The 14,731-nt window shown below is 45.4% G+C and overlaps 1 protein-coding gene across 1 annotated transcript in view; it reads right to left on the bottom strand.

Moving 5' to 3' along the window:
* RPH3A (rabphilin 3A) overlaps nt 1–14,520 on the bottom strand; it is a 333,538-nt gene extending 319,018 nt beyond the window's left edge. The window contains exon 1 of the mRNA XM_030939664.1: nt 14,298–14,520. The gene's annotated coding sequence lies outside the window, so the exon portion shown is untranslated. The remainder of the gene's footprint in view (nt 1–14,297) is intronic.
* Between the last annotated feature and the right edge of the window lie 211 nt (nt 14,521–14,731).

Here is a 14,731-nt window from a genome sequence, read left to right on the forward strand (position 1 = left end):
GTATTCATTGTTGTGATTAAAAAGAAATAAAGCAAGCCAGAGATGGCTAGAAAGTGAGAGGTGGTGTCATGTTAAACAGGGTGGTCAGGGGAGGTGTCATATACGTTGAGACCTGGAGGAAATGGGAGAGCCAGACAAATCTCCCAGGGAAGAGTATTGCAGGCTGAGGGAACAGCCAGTGTAAAGCCCTGAGGCAAGGCATGTTCTGGGAGATGTTCAAGGAACAGCAAGGAGGCCATGGTGGTTGGAACTGAGAGAGTAAGGGTTGTTTTTATTTGTTGCAGGAGCAGAGTTCAGGACAGATACTGGGGATGGGGAGTTAAATGGGCTGAAGTCGCCAGGAATTTGGTTAGCCCTAAGGAGGAGAGAAAGCACAGTTTGTAAGAGGAAGCCTGAGAACAAAGTTGAGAGGCAGGAAGAAGGTAGGCCAGTGAGCAGTGAGGCCTGGGAGGAGCTTTGGGTGTACCAACCCTCCTGGGTTGGCCCCCACTTCACCCTCCAGCCTCATCTTTCAATAATTCTACTAATTGCCCCCTCTACCAGCCTGGTCTTCTTCCTCCATTCATACCAGAAACCCTATGTTTCTCCTGCCTCAGGGCCTTTGCATATACCATTCCTCCCGCCTGGAACAGTCTCCCCCATTCCCCTTAGAATCCCACTCCTTTTTCCTCCCCCAATTTAATCTCTGTCCATCCTTCAGATTTCGCTTTAGGTGTCTGGTACCTCCAAGTAGCCTTCCAGATTCCCCCAGCTGAATTACAGCCCCTTTAGAATGTTCCTGGTACCCCTGTGCTGCTCCATATGTCACACTGTGGTCTAATTGCCAGGTTACCATCTGCCTCCTATGTCCACTGGTTTCTTGGCAAGGGCAGAGTGGGATCTGGGTTCAGTTCTACACCCATAGGCCCCATACCCCCAGAAAACAGGCTTAACTGGCCTTGGAGAAGGCAAAGTGCAGCTGCTGAGAATGTGGTGGAGAGAGGGAGTGAGGCAGGAGGGCTCGCAGGATCTAAATAATGCACCCAGAACATTGAGCTTCTCTTAGAATTTGACTTTACATATTGATATGATTTGATTGTGTCTCCACCCAAATCTCATCTTGAATTATAGCTCCTATAATCCCCGCATGTCATGGGAGGGACTCGGTGGGAGATAATTGAATCATGGGAGCAGGTTTTTCCTATGCTGTTCATGACAGTAAGTCTTACAAGATCTGATGGTTTAATACATGTCGGTTGTTCCCCTGCATGCACTTTCTTCTTGCCTGTCGTCATGTAAGACGTGCCTCTGCTCCTCTTTCACCTTCCGCCATGATTGTGAAGCCTCCCCAGCCATATGGAACTGTGAGTTCATTAAACCTCCTTTCCTTTATAAATTACCCAGTCTCAGGTGTGTCTTTATTAGCAGCATGAGAACAGACTAATACATCTACATTTCCACAGTCCACTCCATTTAACGATGTGCATAAAAGGATTGTTTTTGTTCATTCATTTGCTCAACAAATATTTATCAAGCATCTTCATTGTGCCCAGCAATAAAAGGAATGATAAACATCATAGAGGCACTAATCTCACTTCCATATACCTAGTTCTCTCAATGAAAGCATTCACTCAGCCACCTCGATGTGCCTAGCATAAGCAGGAAACACAGAACTGTGAAAGGCACCTTTCTTTTCTTCAAGAAGATTATAATCGGCCGGGCGCGGTGGCTCACGCCTGTAATCCCAGCACTTTGGGAGGCCGAGACGGGCGGATCACAAGGTCAGGAGATCGAGACCATGGTGAAACCCCGTCTCTACTAAAAATACAAAAAATTAGCCGGGCGCGGTGGCAGGCGCCTGTAGTCCCAGCTACTCAGGAGGCTGAGGCAGGAGAATGGCGTGAACCCGAGAGGCGGAGCTTGCAGTGAGCCGAGATCGCGCCACTGCACCCCAGCCTGGGCGACAGAGCAAGACTCCATCTCAAAAAAAAAAAAAAAAAAAGAAGATTATAATCTAGATTTTTGAAGAGATCACCTTGTAAGAAGGAGTAGAAGCCAAGAACAAACCTCCAACATTCACTAAGGGCTCACAATGAGCAAGGTGCTCTGCTAAGCACTTATATCCATTGTCTTAGCCTTCTGCTCAGCCCCACCATGCACCCACACATTCATTCAACAGGTGTGCAGTAAATTTTCTGTGTGCCAAACATCGCTCTACTTCCCAGAGGTTCAGCAATGACCAAGACAAACTCTCTTCTCTCACATAGATGACCTCTGTAGAAGGAAACAACCAAAAAATAAATATACAATATAAAGCCAGGAAGTCATAAATAAGATAAAGAAAAATAAAGCATAAGGGGCTGTGATGTTGTGAAAAAACCTGAATGAAATAAGAGAGCCAACCACACAAGACAAACGTTCCAAGCAGAGGGAACAGCCAGCACAAAATTCTATCAGGTAGATTACTACCATTGCCGGTTCCCAGATAATGAAACTGGACTAACTCTAAGACTTAGAGAGATTAAGCAATTATCCAAGATCACATAGCTCAGAAGTGACAAAATTCAGATTTCAATCCAAGTCTGATTCCAGAGCTCATGAGTGTCATCATTGTGTGATATTTTCAATCTCACAAGAACTGTATTAAGACTACGAATTTGCCTTTGCACACTGCACTAGCTATATCCTAAAGAAACTGATGCATATTTTTATTAACTCTTTCTCTAAATATTTCATAAGTTCAGTGTGATTTCCCTTTGACCCAAGAGTTGCCTCAATGAGGTTTCAAATTTCCACAAATCAGAAGGGTTTTTTTGTCTTTCTCAAAGGAAACAAGGGTTAAGTCAAACTCAGTGGAGATGATTCACAGTATTTATGTTGCATTCTATAGTTTATAAAGCACATTTATTCTTCTTCTTCAAAACCCAATGAAACGAATTAGATGGGAAAATAGCCTTCTCATTTTACATACCTCACAAATGTAAATTCCTAACCCAAGAAGAGACAACTAGCAAGTGGCCAGAATAACTTCCCACTATACCTACTGCAGCTCCATAAGGGATCTACCATGTGGAATTTGATGCTAAAGTCCTGAGATATCTAGGAGACGGTATTGTGTGGTAGTGAGCAGTGGCCTCTGAAGCCACCCTGAGGTCCAAATCCTCATATTCCTACTTAGAAGTTGTGAATGTCTTCATTTCTCTATGCCTCAGTTTCCTAAACTGTAAAATGGCCATACATAGTAGGACCTTCTTCATTAGACTGTTGGGAAGATTACCTGAGGACATGGTTTCCATCATTCCCAAAATGAAATACAAACACCTTACTATGCACAGGGCCTGTGCAAAGTCATAGGCAAGGCTGCAAGTGACCTGGCCCCTACCCACCTGTCTGCACGCTCCCTCTAGCTTCATTCCTCTGCCTGGCCTTCTTGGACTACTCTTAGCTTATTCCAGCCTCATAGCCTTCACTCTTGCCATGCCTTCTTCCTGGAACATTTTCCTCACAAATCTTCTCACACCTTACTCCCTCACTGCATTCAGGTCCTTACTCAAATGCCTTTTCAGATGGCCTGACATCCCCTTTCCAGTATTTCTGTCCACTCCTCATGGCTATATTTGCCTTCACAGCACTTAGCGCAACCTGCAAGTTACTTATTAGCTAATTTATGTATTGCCTGCCTTCCCTGCAGGTAGAAGAGTCCCATGAGGACTGGGATTTGGTTTATTTTATTCATTACTTTGTCCCCAATACCTCCAGCAGCTAATAAATAAATAGCGGCTTTGTTAATACAAGCGTGGAGGGCACAGCACAGGGTAGAATGGGGAGAACTCTGGGCCCCTCATCTGCTACATCGCCTGAAGCAGCTCAACCTTTATATGACACATCAGATTTCATTGCGGAAGAATTTCACGGAATTTTTTCTTCTTTTTACACATGAAAAGTAATCATATGGATCAGACTACCAGCATCAGACTGACCTTGAGGCACTTGCTAAAAATACAGTCTCCCCAGTCCACACCTCTACCTCCTTGGACCCACAGAATTTCTGGGGGACTACCAGGAATCTGCATATCAACAAACACCCTGGGTAGTTCCTCAACAATCTAAAGTTTGAGTTCTGCTTATCTAGAGGGCTCTTAGTCCTTATTGAATCCCAACATTAGGATTTGAGGTGTGCTGATTCTCTAGAACACTCCTTTTGGCACCGCCTGGCCATTTTAACCAACTTTTTTTTTTCTTTTTGCCTTTGAGACAGAGCTTCACTCTGTCGCCCAGACTGGAGTGCAGTGGCACAGGATCTCGGCTCACTGCAAACTCTGCCTCCCGAGTCCAAGCGATTCTCCTGCCTCAGCCTCCCGAGTAGCTGGAACCACCACGCCCAGCTAATTTTTGTATTTTTAGTAGAGATGGGGTTTCACCATGTTGGCCAGGCTGGTCTCGAACTCCTGACCTCAAGTGATCCACCTGTCTCGACCTCCCAAAGTGCTGGGATTACAGGTGTAAGCCACCGCGCCCGGCGTAACCTTTTCAAGAAACGGGATTCAGTGTGCAGTGATGAGGCCATCCAGGTTTTCAACTGTGAACTCTCCCTTAGTGAATATCACCATGTGAGAAATCATCAAAGAAAACTTGACTGAAACTGACTGCAATCAACTTGATTGGATTGAAGGATGCAAAGTATTGTTCCTGGGTGTGTCTGTGAGGGTGTTGCCAATGGAGATAAACATTTGTGTCAGTGAACTAGGAGAGGCCGACCCACCCTCAAACTGGGTGAGCACCATCTAATCAGCTGTCTGTGGTTAGGATAAAAGCAGGCAGAGGAAGTTGGAAGGACTACACTGGCTGAGTCTTCCGGCCTCCATCTTTCTCCCGTGCTGGATGCTTCCTGCCTTTGAACATCAGACTCCAAATTCTTCAGCTTTTGGACTCTTGGACCTAAACTAGTGGTTTGCCAGGGGCTCTCGGGCCTTCGATCGCTGACTGAAGGCTGCTCTGTGGGCTTCCCTACTTTAGAGGTTTTGGGACTCAGACTGGCTTTCTTGCTCCTCAGCTTGCAGACAGCCTATTGTGGCACTTCACCTTGTGACAGTGTGAGTCAATACTCCTTAATAAACTCCCTTTATATATACATCTATCCTATTAATCCTGTCCCTCTAGAGAACCCAGACACACCGTCCCTCTGCACACGTGCATACCTCAAAGCCTCAAACAAACAATAATTGGCCCACCAGGCGTCCTCAGTTTTGTTCTTGCCTTCCTGGGAGAGCCACTTCACATAAGGTGGGAAGTAAATAATTTAAAGTTCCATCCTTAATAACAACTGCAGGAACTCTTGCCGCACTGTGAGACAACCAAGTGTGCCCCCATGGAGTAATTCCGTCCCTAGACTTCCGAGCCATCACGCCCAGGAAGACACCTGAGGTGACCCGACCCTCCGGAGGTGACCCTTGTGTGTGGACCACGCCCCCAGCCTGACACAGTTAATTGGATCAGAAGTAGACCATGTGACCCTGGTTGGACCAATCAGATTCTTTGTCCTAGATTGAGGCGGGAGGTGTTAGTTCAGGCTCAAATATCTGAAAACCCAGCAACTTCCTGGGCCCTGGAGCATGGACAGCGGTGTCAGAGTGAGAGGCATGATGTTGCCGGGAGTGTAGATATGAACAGAAACATCTGGTTCCCTTGTTCCTGCTCTTGGGTTCCCTGTGGTGTCCAGATATTCTTAACTCTATTCTCCTTTTTTGTTTAACCTTCAATAAATCCATTCCCGAACAGACCCCAAAATGCAAAGTCTCAGATATTTACACGTGAAAGATCCAACAGGGCCTGATAGTTTTTGTGACGCTGAGAACTTCTTTGAACCTTGGTTTTCCCCATTTTCTGCAGCCATAATCACTTCTGAGTCCCCTCCCACCAACCTAGGGTTAATCAGAGAATCTTAAGAGTCTCAGAGTCCATAAAGACTCTATAATTTAGCCTTTTAATTTTTTTTTTTTTTTTTTTAAGACAGGGTCTCACTCTGTCACTCAGGGTGGAGCGCAATGGCACAATATCGGTTCACTGCAACCTCCACCTCCTAGGCTCAAGCAATTCTCCTGACTTGGCTTCACAAGTAGTTGGGACTGCAGGCATCCGCCACAACCACCTGGCCAATTTTTGTATTTTTAGTAAAGACAGGGTTTCACCATGTTGGTCAGGCTGATCTCAAACTCCTGACCTCAAGTGATCCGCCCGCCTCAGCCTCCCAAACTGCTGGGATTACAGGCATTAGCCACCGCGCATGGCCAGCCCTTTAATTTCGTAGATTACAAACTGAGGCATAGATATGGAATGTAGTTTGCTCAAGACCACACAGCAATTGAATAGTAAGGCTAGAAGAGGAACCCAAGTATTCTGGCTTTTAATGCAGAAATGCTGCTAGACATTAGGGAAATGCAAAGGATGGTTCCTTCTTCCTTCCATCCCTTTATCAATCTCCTCCTTTTGTTTTTTTTTTTTTTTTTTTGGTTTTTTGTTTTTTTTTAATTATAGATGTTTCTAGGAGAGGGAATATGAGGGCAAGGGGAGGAATATAGTGCTTCAGAGGTCAAACTCTTGGATGAAGAGAAACTTGGTGCAAATCCTATTCCTTATCTGATTTTGAGAAAAGAACTCAACTTTTCTGTGCCTCAGTTTCCTCATCTGCAAAATGTTGAAAATATTGACTTCAGAGGGGCTGTTGTGAGGATGGAATGAGACAGTGAACAATACCTGGCACTATTGAATAAACTCTTAAAACAGCAGCTGTTATTGTTGTTGATAATAATGTCGTTATTAGCCATGCAGACAAAAGAACTCAATGAAAATTAGGTCATACCTAAAAGAAGTGAGGCTGCAGGCAAGTGAAGACTTAATAAAGCATGAAAGTCAGAGTTACCTCCCAGCCACTGTCCTGCCTCTGACATACAGTCAATTCAGTATGGGAGGCAAAGTAAGTTTTAATTCCAGGGAAAATTCACGAAGCCACCCACCCAGCAAGTTTCTGGGGAATTTATCCATGTTTGCCAGGAAACACAAATAGAACCATTGAAAGAGCCATAAACTCAAGAAAAATAAAAAGATGGAGAAATGTTCATGAACAAAGATATGAATCACAAATAGCCATAAGAGAAAAGCTGGCATCAACCAAAATGTCTGCCAACCGGAGAGTAGTTATGTAAATCCAGACATGACTGCTCAATGAAATATTACACACACATTAAAAATGTTGTTCATGGCCAGGCTCTCACCTGTAATCCCAGCTCTTTGGGAGGCCAAGGCAGGTGCATCATTTCAGCCCAGCATTTCAAGACCAGCCTGGGCGACATAGTGAAACTCCATCTCTACAAAAAATACCAAAAAAAAAAAAAAAAAAAAAAAAAAAAAAGCTAGCTGGACATGGTGCACACCTGTAGTCCCAGCTACGTGGGAGACTGAGGTAGAAGGATTGCTTAAGTCCAGGAGGTCAAGGCTGCAGTGAGCTATGATCACAACACTGCACTTTAGTCTGGGCAACAGAGGGAGACCCTGTCTCAAAAAAAAAACAAAAAGTTGTAATGGCCAGGCTTGGTGGCTCATGCCTGTAATCCCAACACTTTGGCAGGCCGACGTGGGAGAATTGCTCAAGCCCAGGAGATGGAGGCTGCAGTGAGCTACAGTTTCACCACTGCACTCCAGCCTGGGTAGCAGAGTGAGACCCTATCTCTAAAAATTCATCATCATCATAATGTTCATGAAGACAGGCAAGACACAGAGACATGCTTAGGAGGAAATTTAAAAAGGATACAAAACTATTGTGCACAATATGGACAGTCATGATTTGTGAAATTATATATCAAAAAAAGACAAAGAAAATTGCCCCAAAATGTTCACACTGGTTCTTTGGATGATGGAATTGTGGATAGTGTTCACTTATCCTTTTTTGATTTTTTTCCAAATTGTTTCATGAGTTTGCCCTCTTCATAACAAGAAAAAAATACATATTAAAATTTAAACATTTGTTGGTAGGTGTGTGAAGGAATCTTAGATCTGGGAAATACATTAGAGGTCATCTGGTCCAAAACGTCTTATTCAACAGAAAAAGAAACTAAGCCCAGAGAAGCTGAATAACTTTCACAAGGTCACATAGCTGGTGAGCAGCAAAAGTGGGACTCAACCCAGGTGTCTTCAGTGTCAGTTCAGCTTTGGTTCAAGCACAACAGATTACTAACCCAGGCATAGTATAGAGGGAAGGAAAACCAAACAGAAAGGGACATGGAAAAGAAAGAGGGAAAGAAGGAAGGAAGGGAGAGCGGGAGGGAGAGAAGGAAAATCCTAAAACACTTCCCAAGCTACCTACTTCTTTTCCCCCCAAATATTTTGAGTCATTTGTGGACCCGCTCATTTCCATAAAGGCTGAATAATCTTAATTTTGTCAAGATCTTTAATATGGTTTGGCTGTGTCCCCACCCAAATCTTAAATTATAGCTCCCGTAATTCCCACGTCATGGGAGGGACCCAGTGGGAGGTAATTGAATCATGGGGGCAGGTCTTTCCCATGCTTTTCTCATGACGGTGAATAAGCCTCACGAGATCTGATGGTTTTACAAAGGGGAGTTTGCTTGTACACGCTCTCTCTGTGGCCTGCCACCATGTAAGACGTCCCTTGCTCTTCCACCATGATTGTGAGGCCTCCCCAGTCATGTGGAACTGTGAGTCAATTAAATCTCTTTCCTTTATAAATGACCCAGTCTCAGGTATGTCTTTATTAGCAGCATGAGAACAGACTAGTACAACTCTGCCAAACATTCTTCCTCACTAATATTCCCCCAAGGTAAGAAAACTTGCAGGAAGTAACCAAGGAACAATTTTTGCCTTCTAATTTAATTACCACAGTGCTTGTCTATTAGAGCACTCACCAAGAACTTGGATTTAAATGTTCCCTGCAAAGCCAGTGTGGAATGCTGTGGACTCGGTATCGAGAAAAGCTAATTTTGAATGTCAGTGTAATTCCTACAGGAAAACACTCTTCTATAATTTACCTTCCCAATCCATTAGTGCTTTGACAGTATAGGGATTTGATATTTTAGTCACATCTTGCAAACTAATCTGCACAAATTGGTTCATAAAAAGACTATCTTGACTAAATTACATTAAAGTGCAAACCAGCTAACTTCCCCACCTCGCCCCCGCCCTCAAATACTGTATACAAAAGACAAGACAAAAGTGCTAAGTCCTTGGTTAAAAATGGCCTCACCTTGAAAGCACGCTTTCATAGTCATGCCCTATTAAGAAGGGTGTGGGAGATGGGAAAGACAGGGGGTGGGGAGATGTAGAAAGACAGAGATAAGGAGAAAGAGAGCATTTTATGTTAAATCCAGAGAGATGTGGAGAGAGAGGCAGAGAACAGAGACAAAATGATTGAGGCAGAGACAAAGAGGCAAAGAGATAAAAACGGTTAATGAGAGACAGACAGGAAGACTGACAGAGAGAGAAAGATAGAAGTAGAAATAGACACTGTATCTGTTTTTGCTCCTCTCTCTATAGCACCAGGACAGCCCTTAGCCTATAGTTGAGGCTTCTTGTATATGTGTTTACTTAATCAGCTAATTAATGAGTCAGTGAGACAGTGAATGAAATAGCTGGAAATATGTCAAAATCGAGTTTAGAAATATGAAGATGGGGGAATGTCATAAGAAACAACTTGGCCAGTTATGATGGTGCACGCCTATGATCCCAGCTACTCAGGAGGCTGAGGCAGGAGGATGGCTTGAGCCCGAGAGGTTAAGGCTGCAGTAAGCCATGATCACACCACTGCACTAGAGCCTGGGTGACAGAGTGAAACCATGTCTCCAAAAAAATTAAAAAGAAGAAATAAAAGAAACAGGTAAGGGAGTTGGCAGTAGTTGTCTCTAGGGATGGACTAGGAACAGAGGAACAGATACTAATATTTTGTTATAAATATGTCATAATCTGACTTTTAAACTATATACTTGTATGACTTTGATGCAATACAGCTAATCTTTTAAACAAGATCATAAAAATTAAACGTAATGGCTTTACCAGAATTTTTTTTAATACAAGAGGAAAGATGAAAAGGAGCAAGAGGAGTTTTCCAAATGGTGAGAATTTGGGAAGAGAAGGTGAAGGTGGAGGCATTCTGGAGGGCAGTTCATGAAGTTCAAATGATATGGGTGCCCACAGTTTAATTCTGCAAAAAGTAATCCCTGGGATACTTTGTTCTGAAATGTCTGTCTGAGCCGTGCTTTGGGTGAAGCCAGCTCTGCAGCTATGGTCACTATGGAATTCAGAATCAGTGCTCAAGCCAAAAGCAACCAATCAGGGCATGAGGGGGAGACCACAGATGAAACTCTACCCAGTGGAAGTACAACCTATTTGACAGTGGTAAACCCAGCCAATCAGATCCTCTCTTGGAAAGTATAAATACCAGGGCAGGCATTCCTTCTGCCCTTGAGACACCATGGGATTGGGGGAGACAGTCTATGAATGTCTTGAAATTGTATACAAAAAAAGTATGTGCTGTAGTTCCCCAGGCACGACAGATAGCTTTAATCAGATTTTCAGAGGAATCTATGATTAAGAAAGAGGAAGAACTAGTAAAATAATAAAATGTTTTAACATTTTTTAATTGGAGGACTTCACGTAAAAAAATCTAGATTTCCAACTTCCCAAAACATACAGTAACATTGAACCTGTCATTTTTCATGGTAATGATTGCCCAGAACTGAGTTGCTGCTGCTCCTATAGATGGAGCATGTGTTCCCAAGTCACTATATTCCCACCGCTCTTGTGTTTTCTGGCTCTGCCTGCTTCAGTTGTCGACATTTCATGCTCGGACCCTGTAAGCAGTTGACTTTGCAACTCCCAGCTGTCAGAAAGTGGCTAGTTCAGACTAAAATGTAAGTGGTTGCAATGTTCACATTTTTGCAACAGGAGCTTATTGAATCCATCAATCCCTAACGAAGTTCATAGGGCACGTCATTGAGTCCTTCTCAGGTCATCTTTTGGTTCAGGTAGAACCAAAATGACAGAAATCTAGTTCTGGCCATTCTACCTCCTAAAGATTTACAATCCTCTGTAGATCTTCCCAGATTTCTCTCCATTCTGTTTTTGTTGTTTTGTTTTGGGTTGGTTTCTTAGGAAGTTTTTTGTTTTGTTTTGTTGCTTTTTGAAGACTCATTATTAGTTGCTGGAATTACAGGTTTGCCCCTCAAAAGATTCTGGCCCCCTAGCAAAAGGTGAAGTCGGTAGCACCCTTTGATTGACTCATACTCTTGAAAGCTTGTTTTCTTCCCTGGCTCTGAGATAACAGTCACAGACAGCCACTATTGCTGGGGTCATGCTGCGAGAAACCCTGTTACCTTTGCATAATAAAAAGCTGCACTGTTTGAAACTGTCTCATGCTGGGCCCATTTTCCTAGCTGCTTGACACCCACATAGGGACAAAATGACTTTGAATTCAGGGGTAGCAGCGAGGAAAACAAAGGGGTCCTATGTCAGAGTCTGTGCTGCTCTTTATCCTACAAGCTTGAGAACAGTGACTTCCATCATAACTCAGAGGGGAAGAGAGATTTCTTGCCTGAGGCAGGTGTCTAAGAGACTGAATCTCTACTTTACTTGAGTTAATTACATTTGATTCAGTACTTCCTGAATATCATTATGTGAAATACAGTATGTGTGACATGTGGGAATACAAGAATGAGGAAAACAGAGCTATGGCTCCCAAAAAACTTGAAGACTAGGCCAGGCACGGTGGCTCACACCTGTAAATTTAGCACTTTGGGAGGTCGAGGTGAGAGGATTACTTAAGCCCAGGAGTTCAAGACCAACCTGGCCAACAAAGTGAGGCCCCATCTCTACAAAAAAAAAAAAAAAAATCAAAAAATTAGCTGGGCATGATGGTGTCAGAGGCATTTGAACCAGAGCAACTTCATCTTGAATAGGGGCTGGGTAAAATAAGGCTGAGACCTACTGAGCTGCATTCCCAGGAGGTTAGGCGTTCTAAGTCACAGGATGAGATAGGAGGTCGGCACAAGATACAGGGCACAAAGACTTTGCTGATGAAACAGCATAGGGTAAAGAAGCCAGTCAAAACCCACCAAAACCAAGATGGCCACCAAAGTGACCTCCGATCATCCTCACTGCTCATTATATGCTAATTACAATGCATTAGCATGCTAAGAGACACACTCACCAGCAGCATGACAGTGACAAATGCCATGGCAACATCAGGAAGTTACCCTACCTGGTCTAAAAAGGGGAGGAACCCTCAGTTCTAGAAATTGCCTACCGCTTTCCTAGAAAATTCATGAATAATCTGCCCCTTGTTTACCATAGAATCAAGAAGTAACAGTAAGTGTAAGCAGCTGAGCAGCCCATGCTGCCGCTCTGCCCATGGAGTAGCCATCTTTATTCCTTTGTTTTCTTAAAAAACTTGCTTTCAGTTTACTCTGTGGACTCGCCCCCAATTCTTTTTTGCATGAGATCCAAGGACTCTCTCTTGGGATCTGGATCGGAATCGCTTTCTGGTAACAGTGGCACATGCCTGTGTTACTAGCTTCCCAGGAGGCTGAGGCAGAAGGATAGCTTGAGCCCAGGAGGTCGAGGCTGCAATGAGCCATTTTCATGCCACTGCACTCCAGCCTGGGGGACAAAGAGAGAGACTGTATAAAAAAAAAAAAAAAAAAAAAAAAAAAAAAAAAAAAAAAAAAAATTATATTGAAAAAAATACAGTAAGTTTAAAAAAAAAAAAAAAGTTTTACAAGAGGGAATAGCTCAGGGCCCCAGGGCCCTGACAAGAGTAAGACCAGTGTGAACACTGTCATTTTTTTGTATAGCCACACCTTCCAAAATAAACTTCGTCCCTTCACCAAAATTCTTCCCTGCACTAAATTATGTGGGGCCAGATCTGAGCTTCAGGGGTGTGAAAATAAGAACTCAGGGCTGGCTGCAGTGACTCATGCCTGTAATCCCAACACTTTGGGAGGCCAAGGTAGGCGGATAACCCGAGGTCAGGAGTTTGAGACCAGCCTGGCCATCATGGCAAAACCCTGTCTCTACTAAAAATACAAAAATTAAGGCTGGGTGAGGTGGCTCACACTTGTAATCCCAGCACTTTGGGAGGCCGAGGCGGGTGGATCACCTGAGGTCAGGAGTTTGAGACCAGCCTGGCCAACATGGTGAAACCCCGTCTCTACTAAAATATACACAAATTAGCCAGGCCTGGTGGTGCATGCCTGTAGTCCCAGGTACTCAGGAGGCTGAGACAAGAAATTGGACAGTCTGGCCACACAGAGTCTGCGATTCTGCCTGGCAGCCGTTAAATCTCCCTGGTGGGGCTCCTGGTGACCCCCACAGCTCATCTGCTCAGCACAGCACCGTGGTTAAGAGCCAGGACTCTGGAGCCACCTGCCTGGAGTCCCACCCTGACTTGGCACTTGCTACTCATGTGATCTTGGATAAGCGACTTTCACCTTGCCTACCTGTTTCCCTATCTGTAAAATCACTGTCATCACAAGTAGCAAGTTCAGGGGGCGTGGTGAGGATTCAATGAATGAATAACTATAGACAGCGCCTGGTGCGTAGTTGAAATCAGGTAAGAGTTGGACCCATTGTGCATCTGCCTGGCCCTGTGTGCATCTGAGTTTGCAACCCCTGGTTTAGGAGGTGAAATAAAAAGGATATATTGTTGGGATGGAGTTTGGGTAGGGGGTGGAGATGCCCTCTGATTAACTACAGAAACCTTGATCCAGGGAACGTGCTATGACCTGGAGTGGGAGTGAGGATGTGGGTAAAAATCAGACACACTGTGACTCTAGTGCCCAGATTTCAGCACTTTCTGAGTTTCCCGTCTTCCTATCCCTTCGAAAGATCCTTGACCAAAGCCCAATGCGGGGTCCCAGCCGGCTCCAGGAGATGCACACATCCAGCCTGGGTAAAGGCGCACATCCGACACCCCGTGGCTACCGGAGAGGAGCTACCTCGCCACAGCCACCCCGCGACCACCTGTTTCCCTCTCGGAGACTCGCAGGAGCAGCCACGTTGGGGGCCCCTGCCGGGACCCACCCCTCAAAATCCCAAAGGATAGCGCGGGTCCCACGCCGTCTCCCCGCCCCCAAGTCCCTCATCGCCCCACCCCCGGTTCTAACGCATCGTCCCGCTCCAGCAGCCCCATTCCGGGAGGCAGCGTCCCGCGTCCCCGCCGCGCCCCCACAGGACCCCCCACGGCCCCCTAAGCCAGCGCGTGCTGCAGCTCGGGAGGGCAGGACCTGGTGGCCCTCGGCCCCCGCTCGCCTTACCCGCCTGCAGCGTTGGTGGGCCCGTCCCTCCACTGCCTCCAGCGGTGTCGCCTCTTCCACCGCTGCCACCACCGCGGCAAAGCCACCAGCGCGTGACCCTGGAGCACCAACACCACCCCCTACCCGGCTCTGCCCTTAAATGTGGGAACAACCGACGATCCTCATCCCCCCACTAGAGGGAAGCTCAGAAAGGGTTAACAAGCCAAGATCAAGGGTTAGGAACACCACTGCCGCCTTCCTCCACCACCCCTCTACCTTTTCCATCGCCCCTCTCCCCCCTCTTCCTCCCTCTCCCTCCTCCACCTTCACCACCCCTCTCCCTCCTCTACCTTCATTACCCCTTCTCCCTCCTCCACCACCCCCTCTCCCTCCTCCACCACCCCCTCCTCCACCACCCCCTCTCCCTCCTTCACCACCCCTTCTCCCTCCTTCAC

This window comes from Rhinopithecus roxellana, chromosome 10, assembly GCF_007565055.1.
Source record: "Rhinopithecus roxellana isolate Shanxi Qingling chromosome 10, ASM756505v1, whole genome shotgun sequence".
Taxonomy (NCBI): domain Eukaryota; kingdom Metazoa; phylum Chordata; class Mammalia; order Primates; family Cercopithecidae; genus Rhinopithecus; species Rhinopithecus roxellana.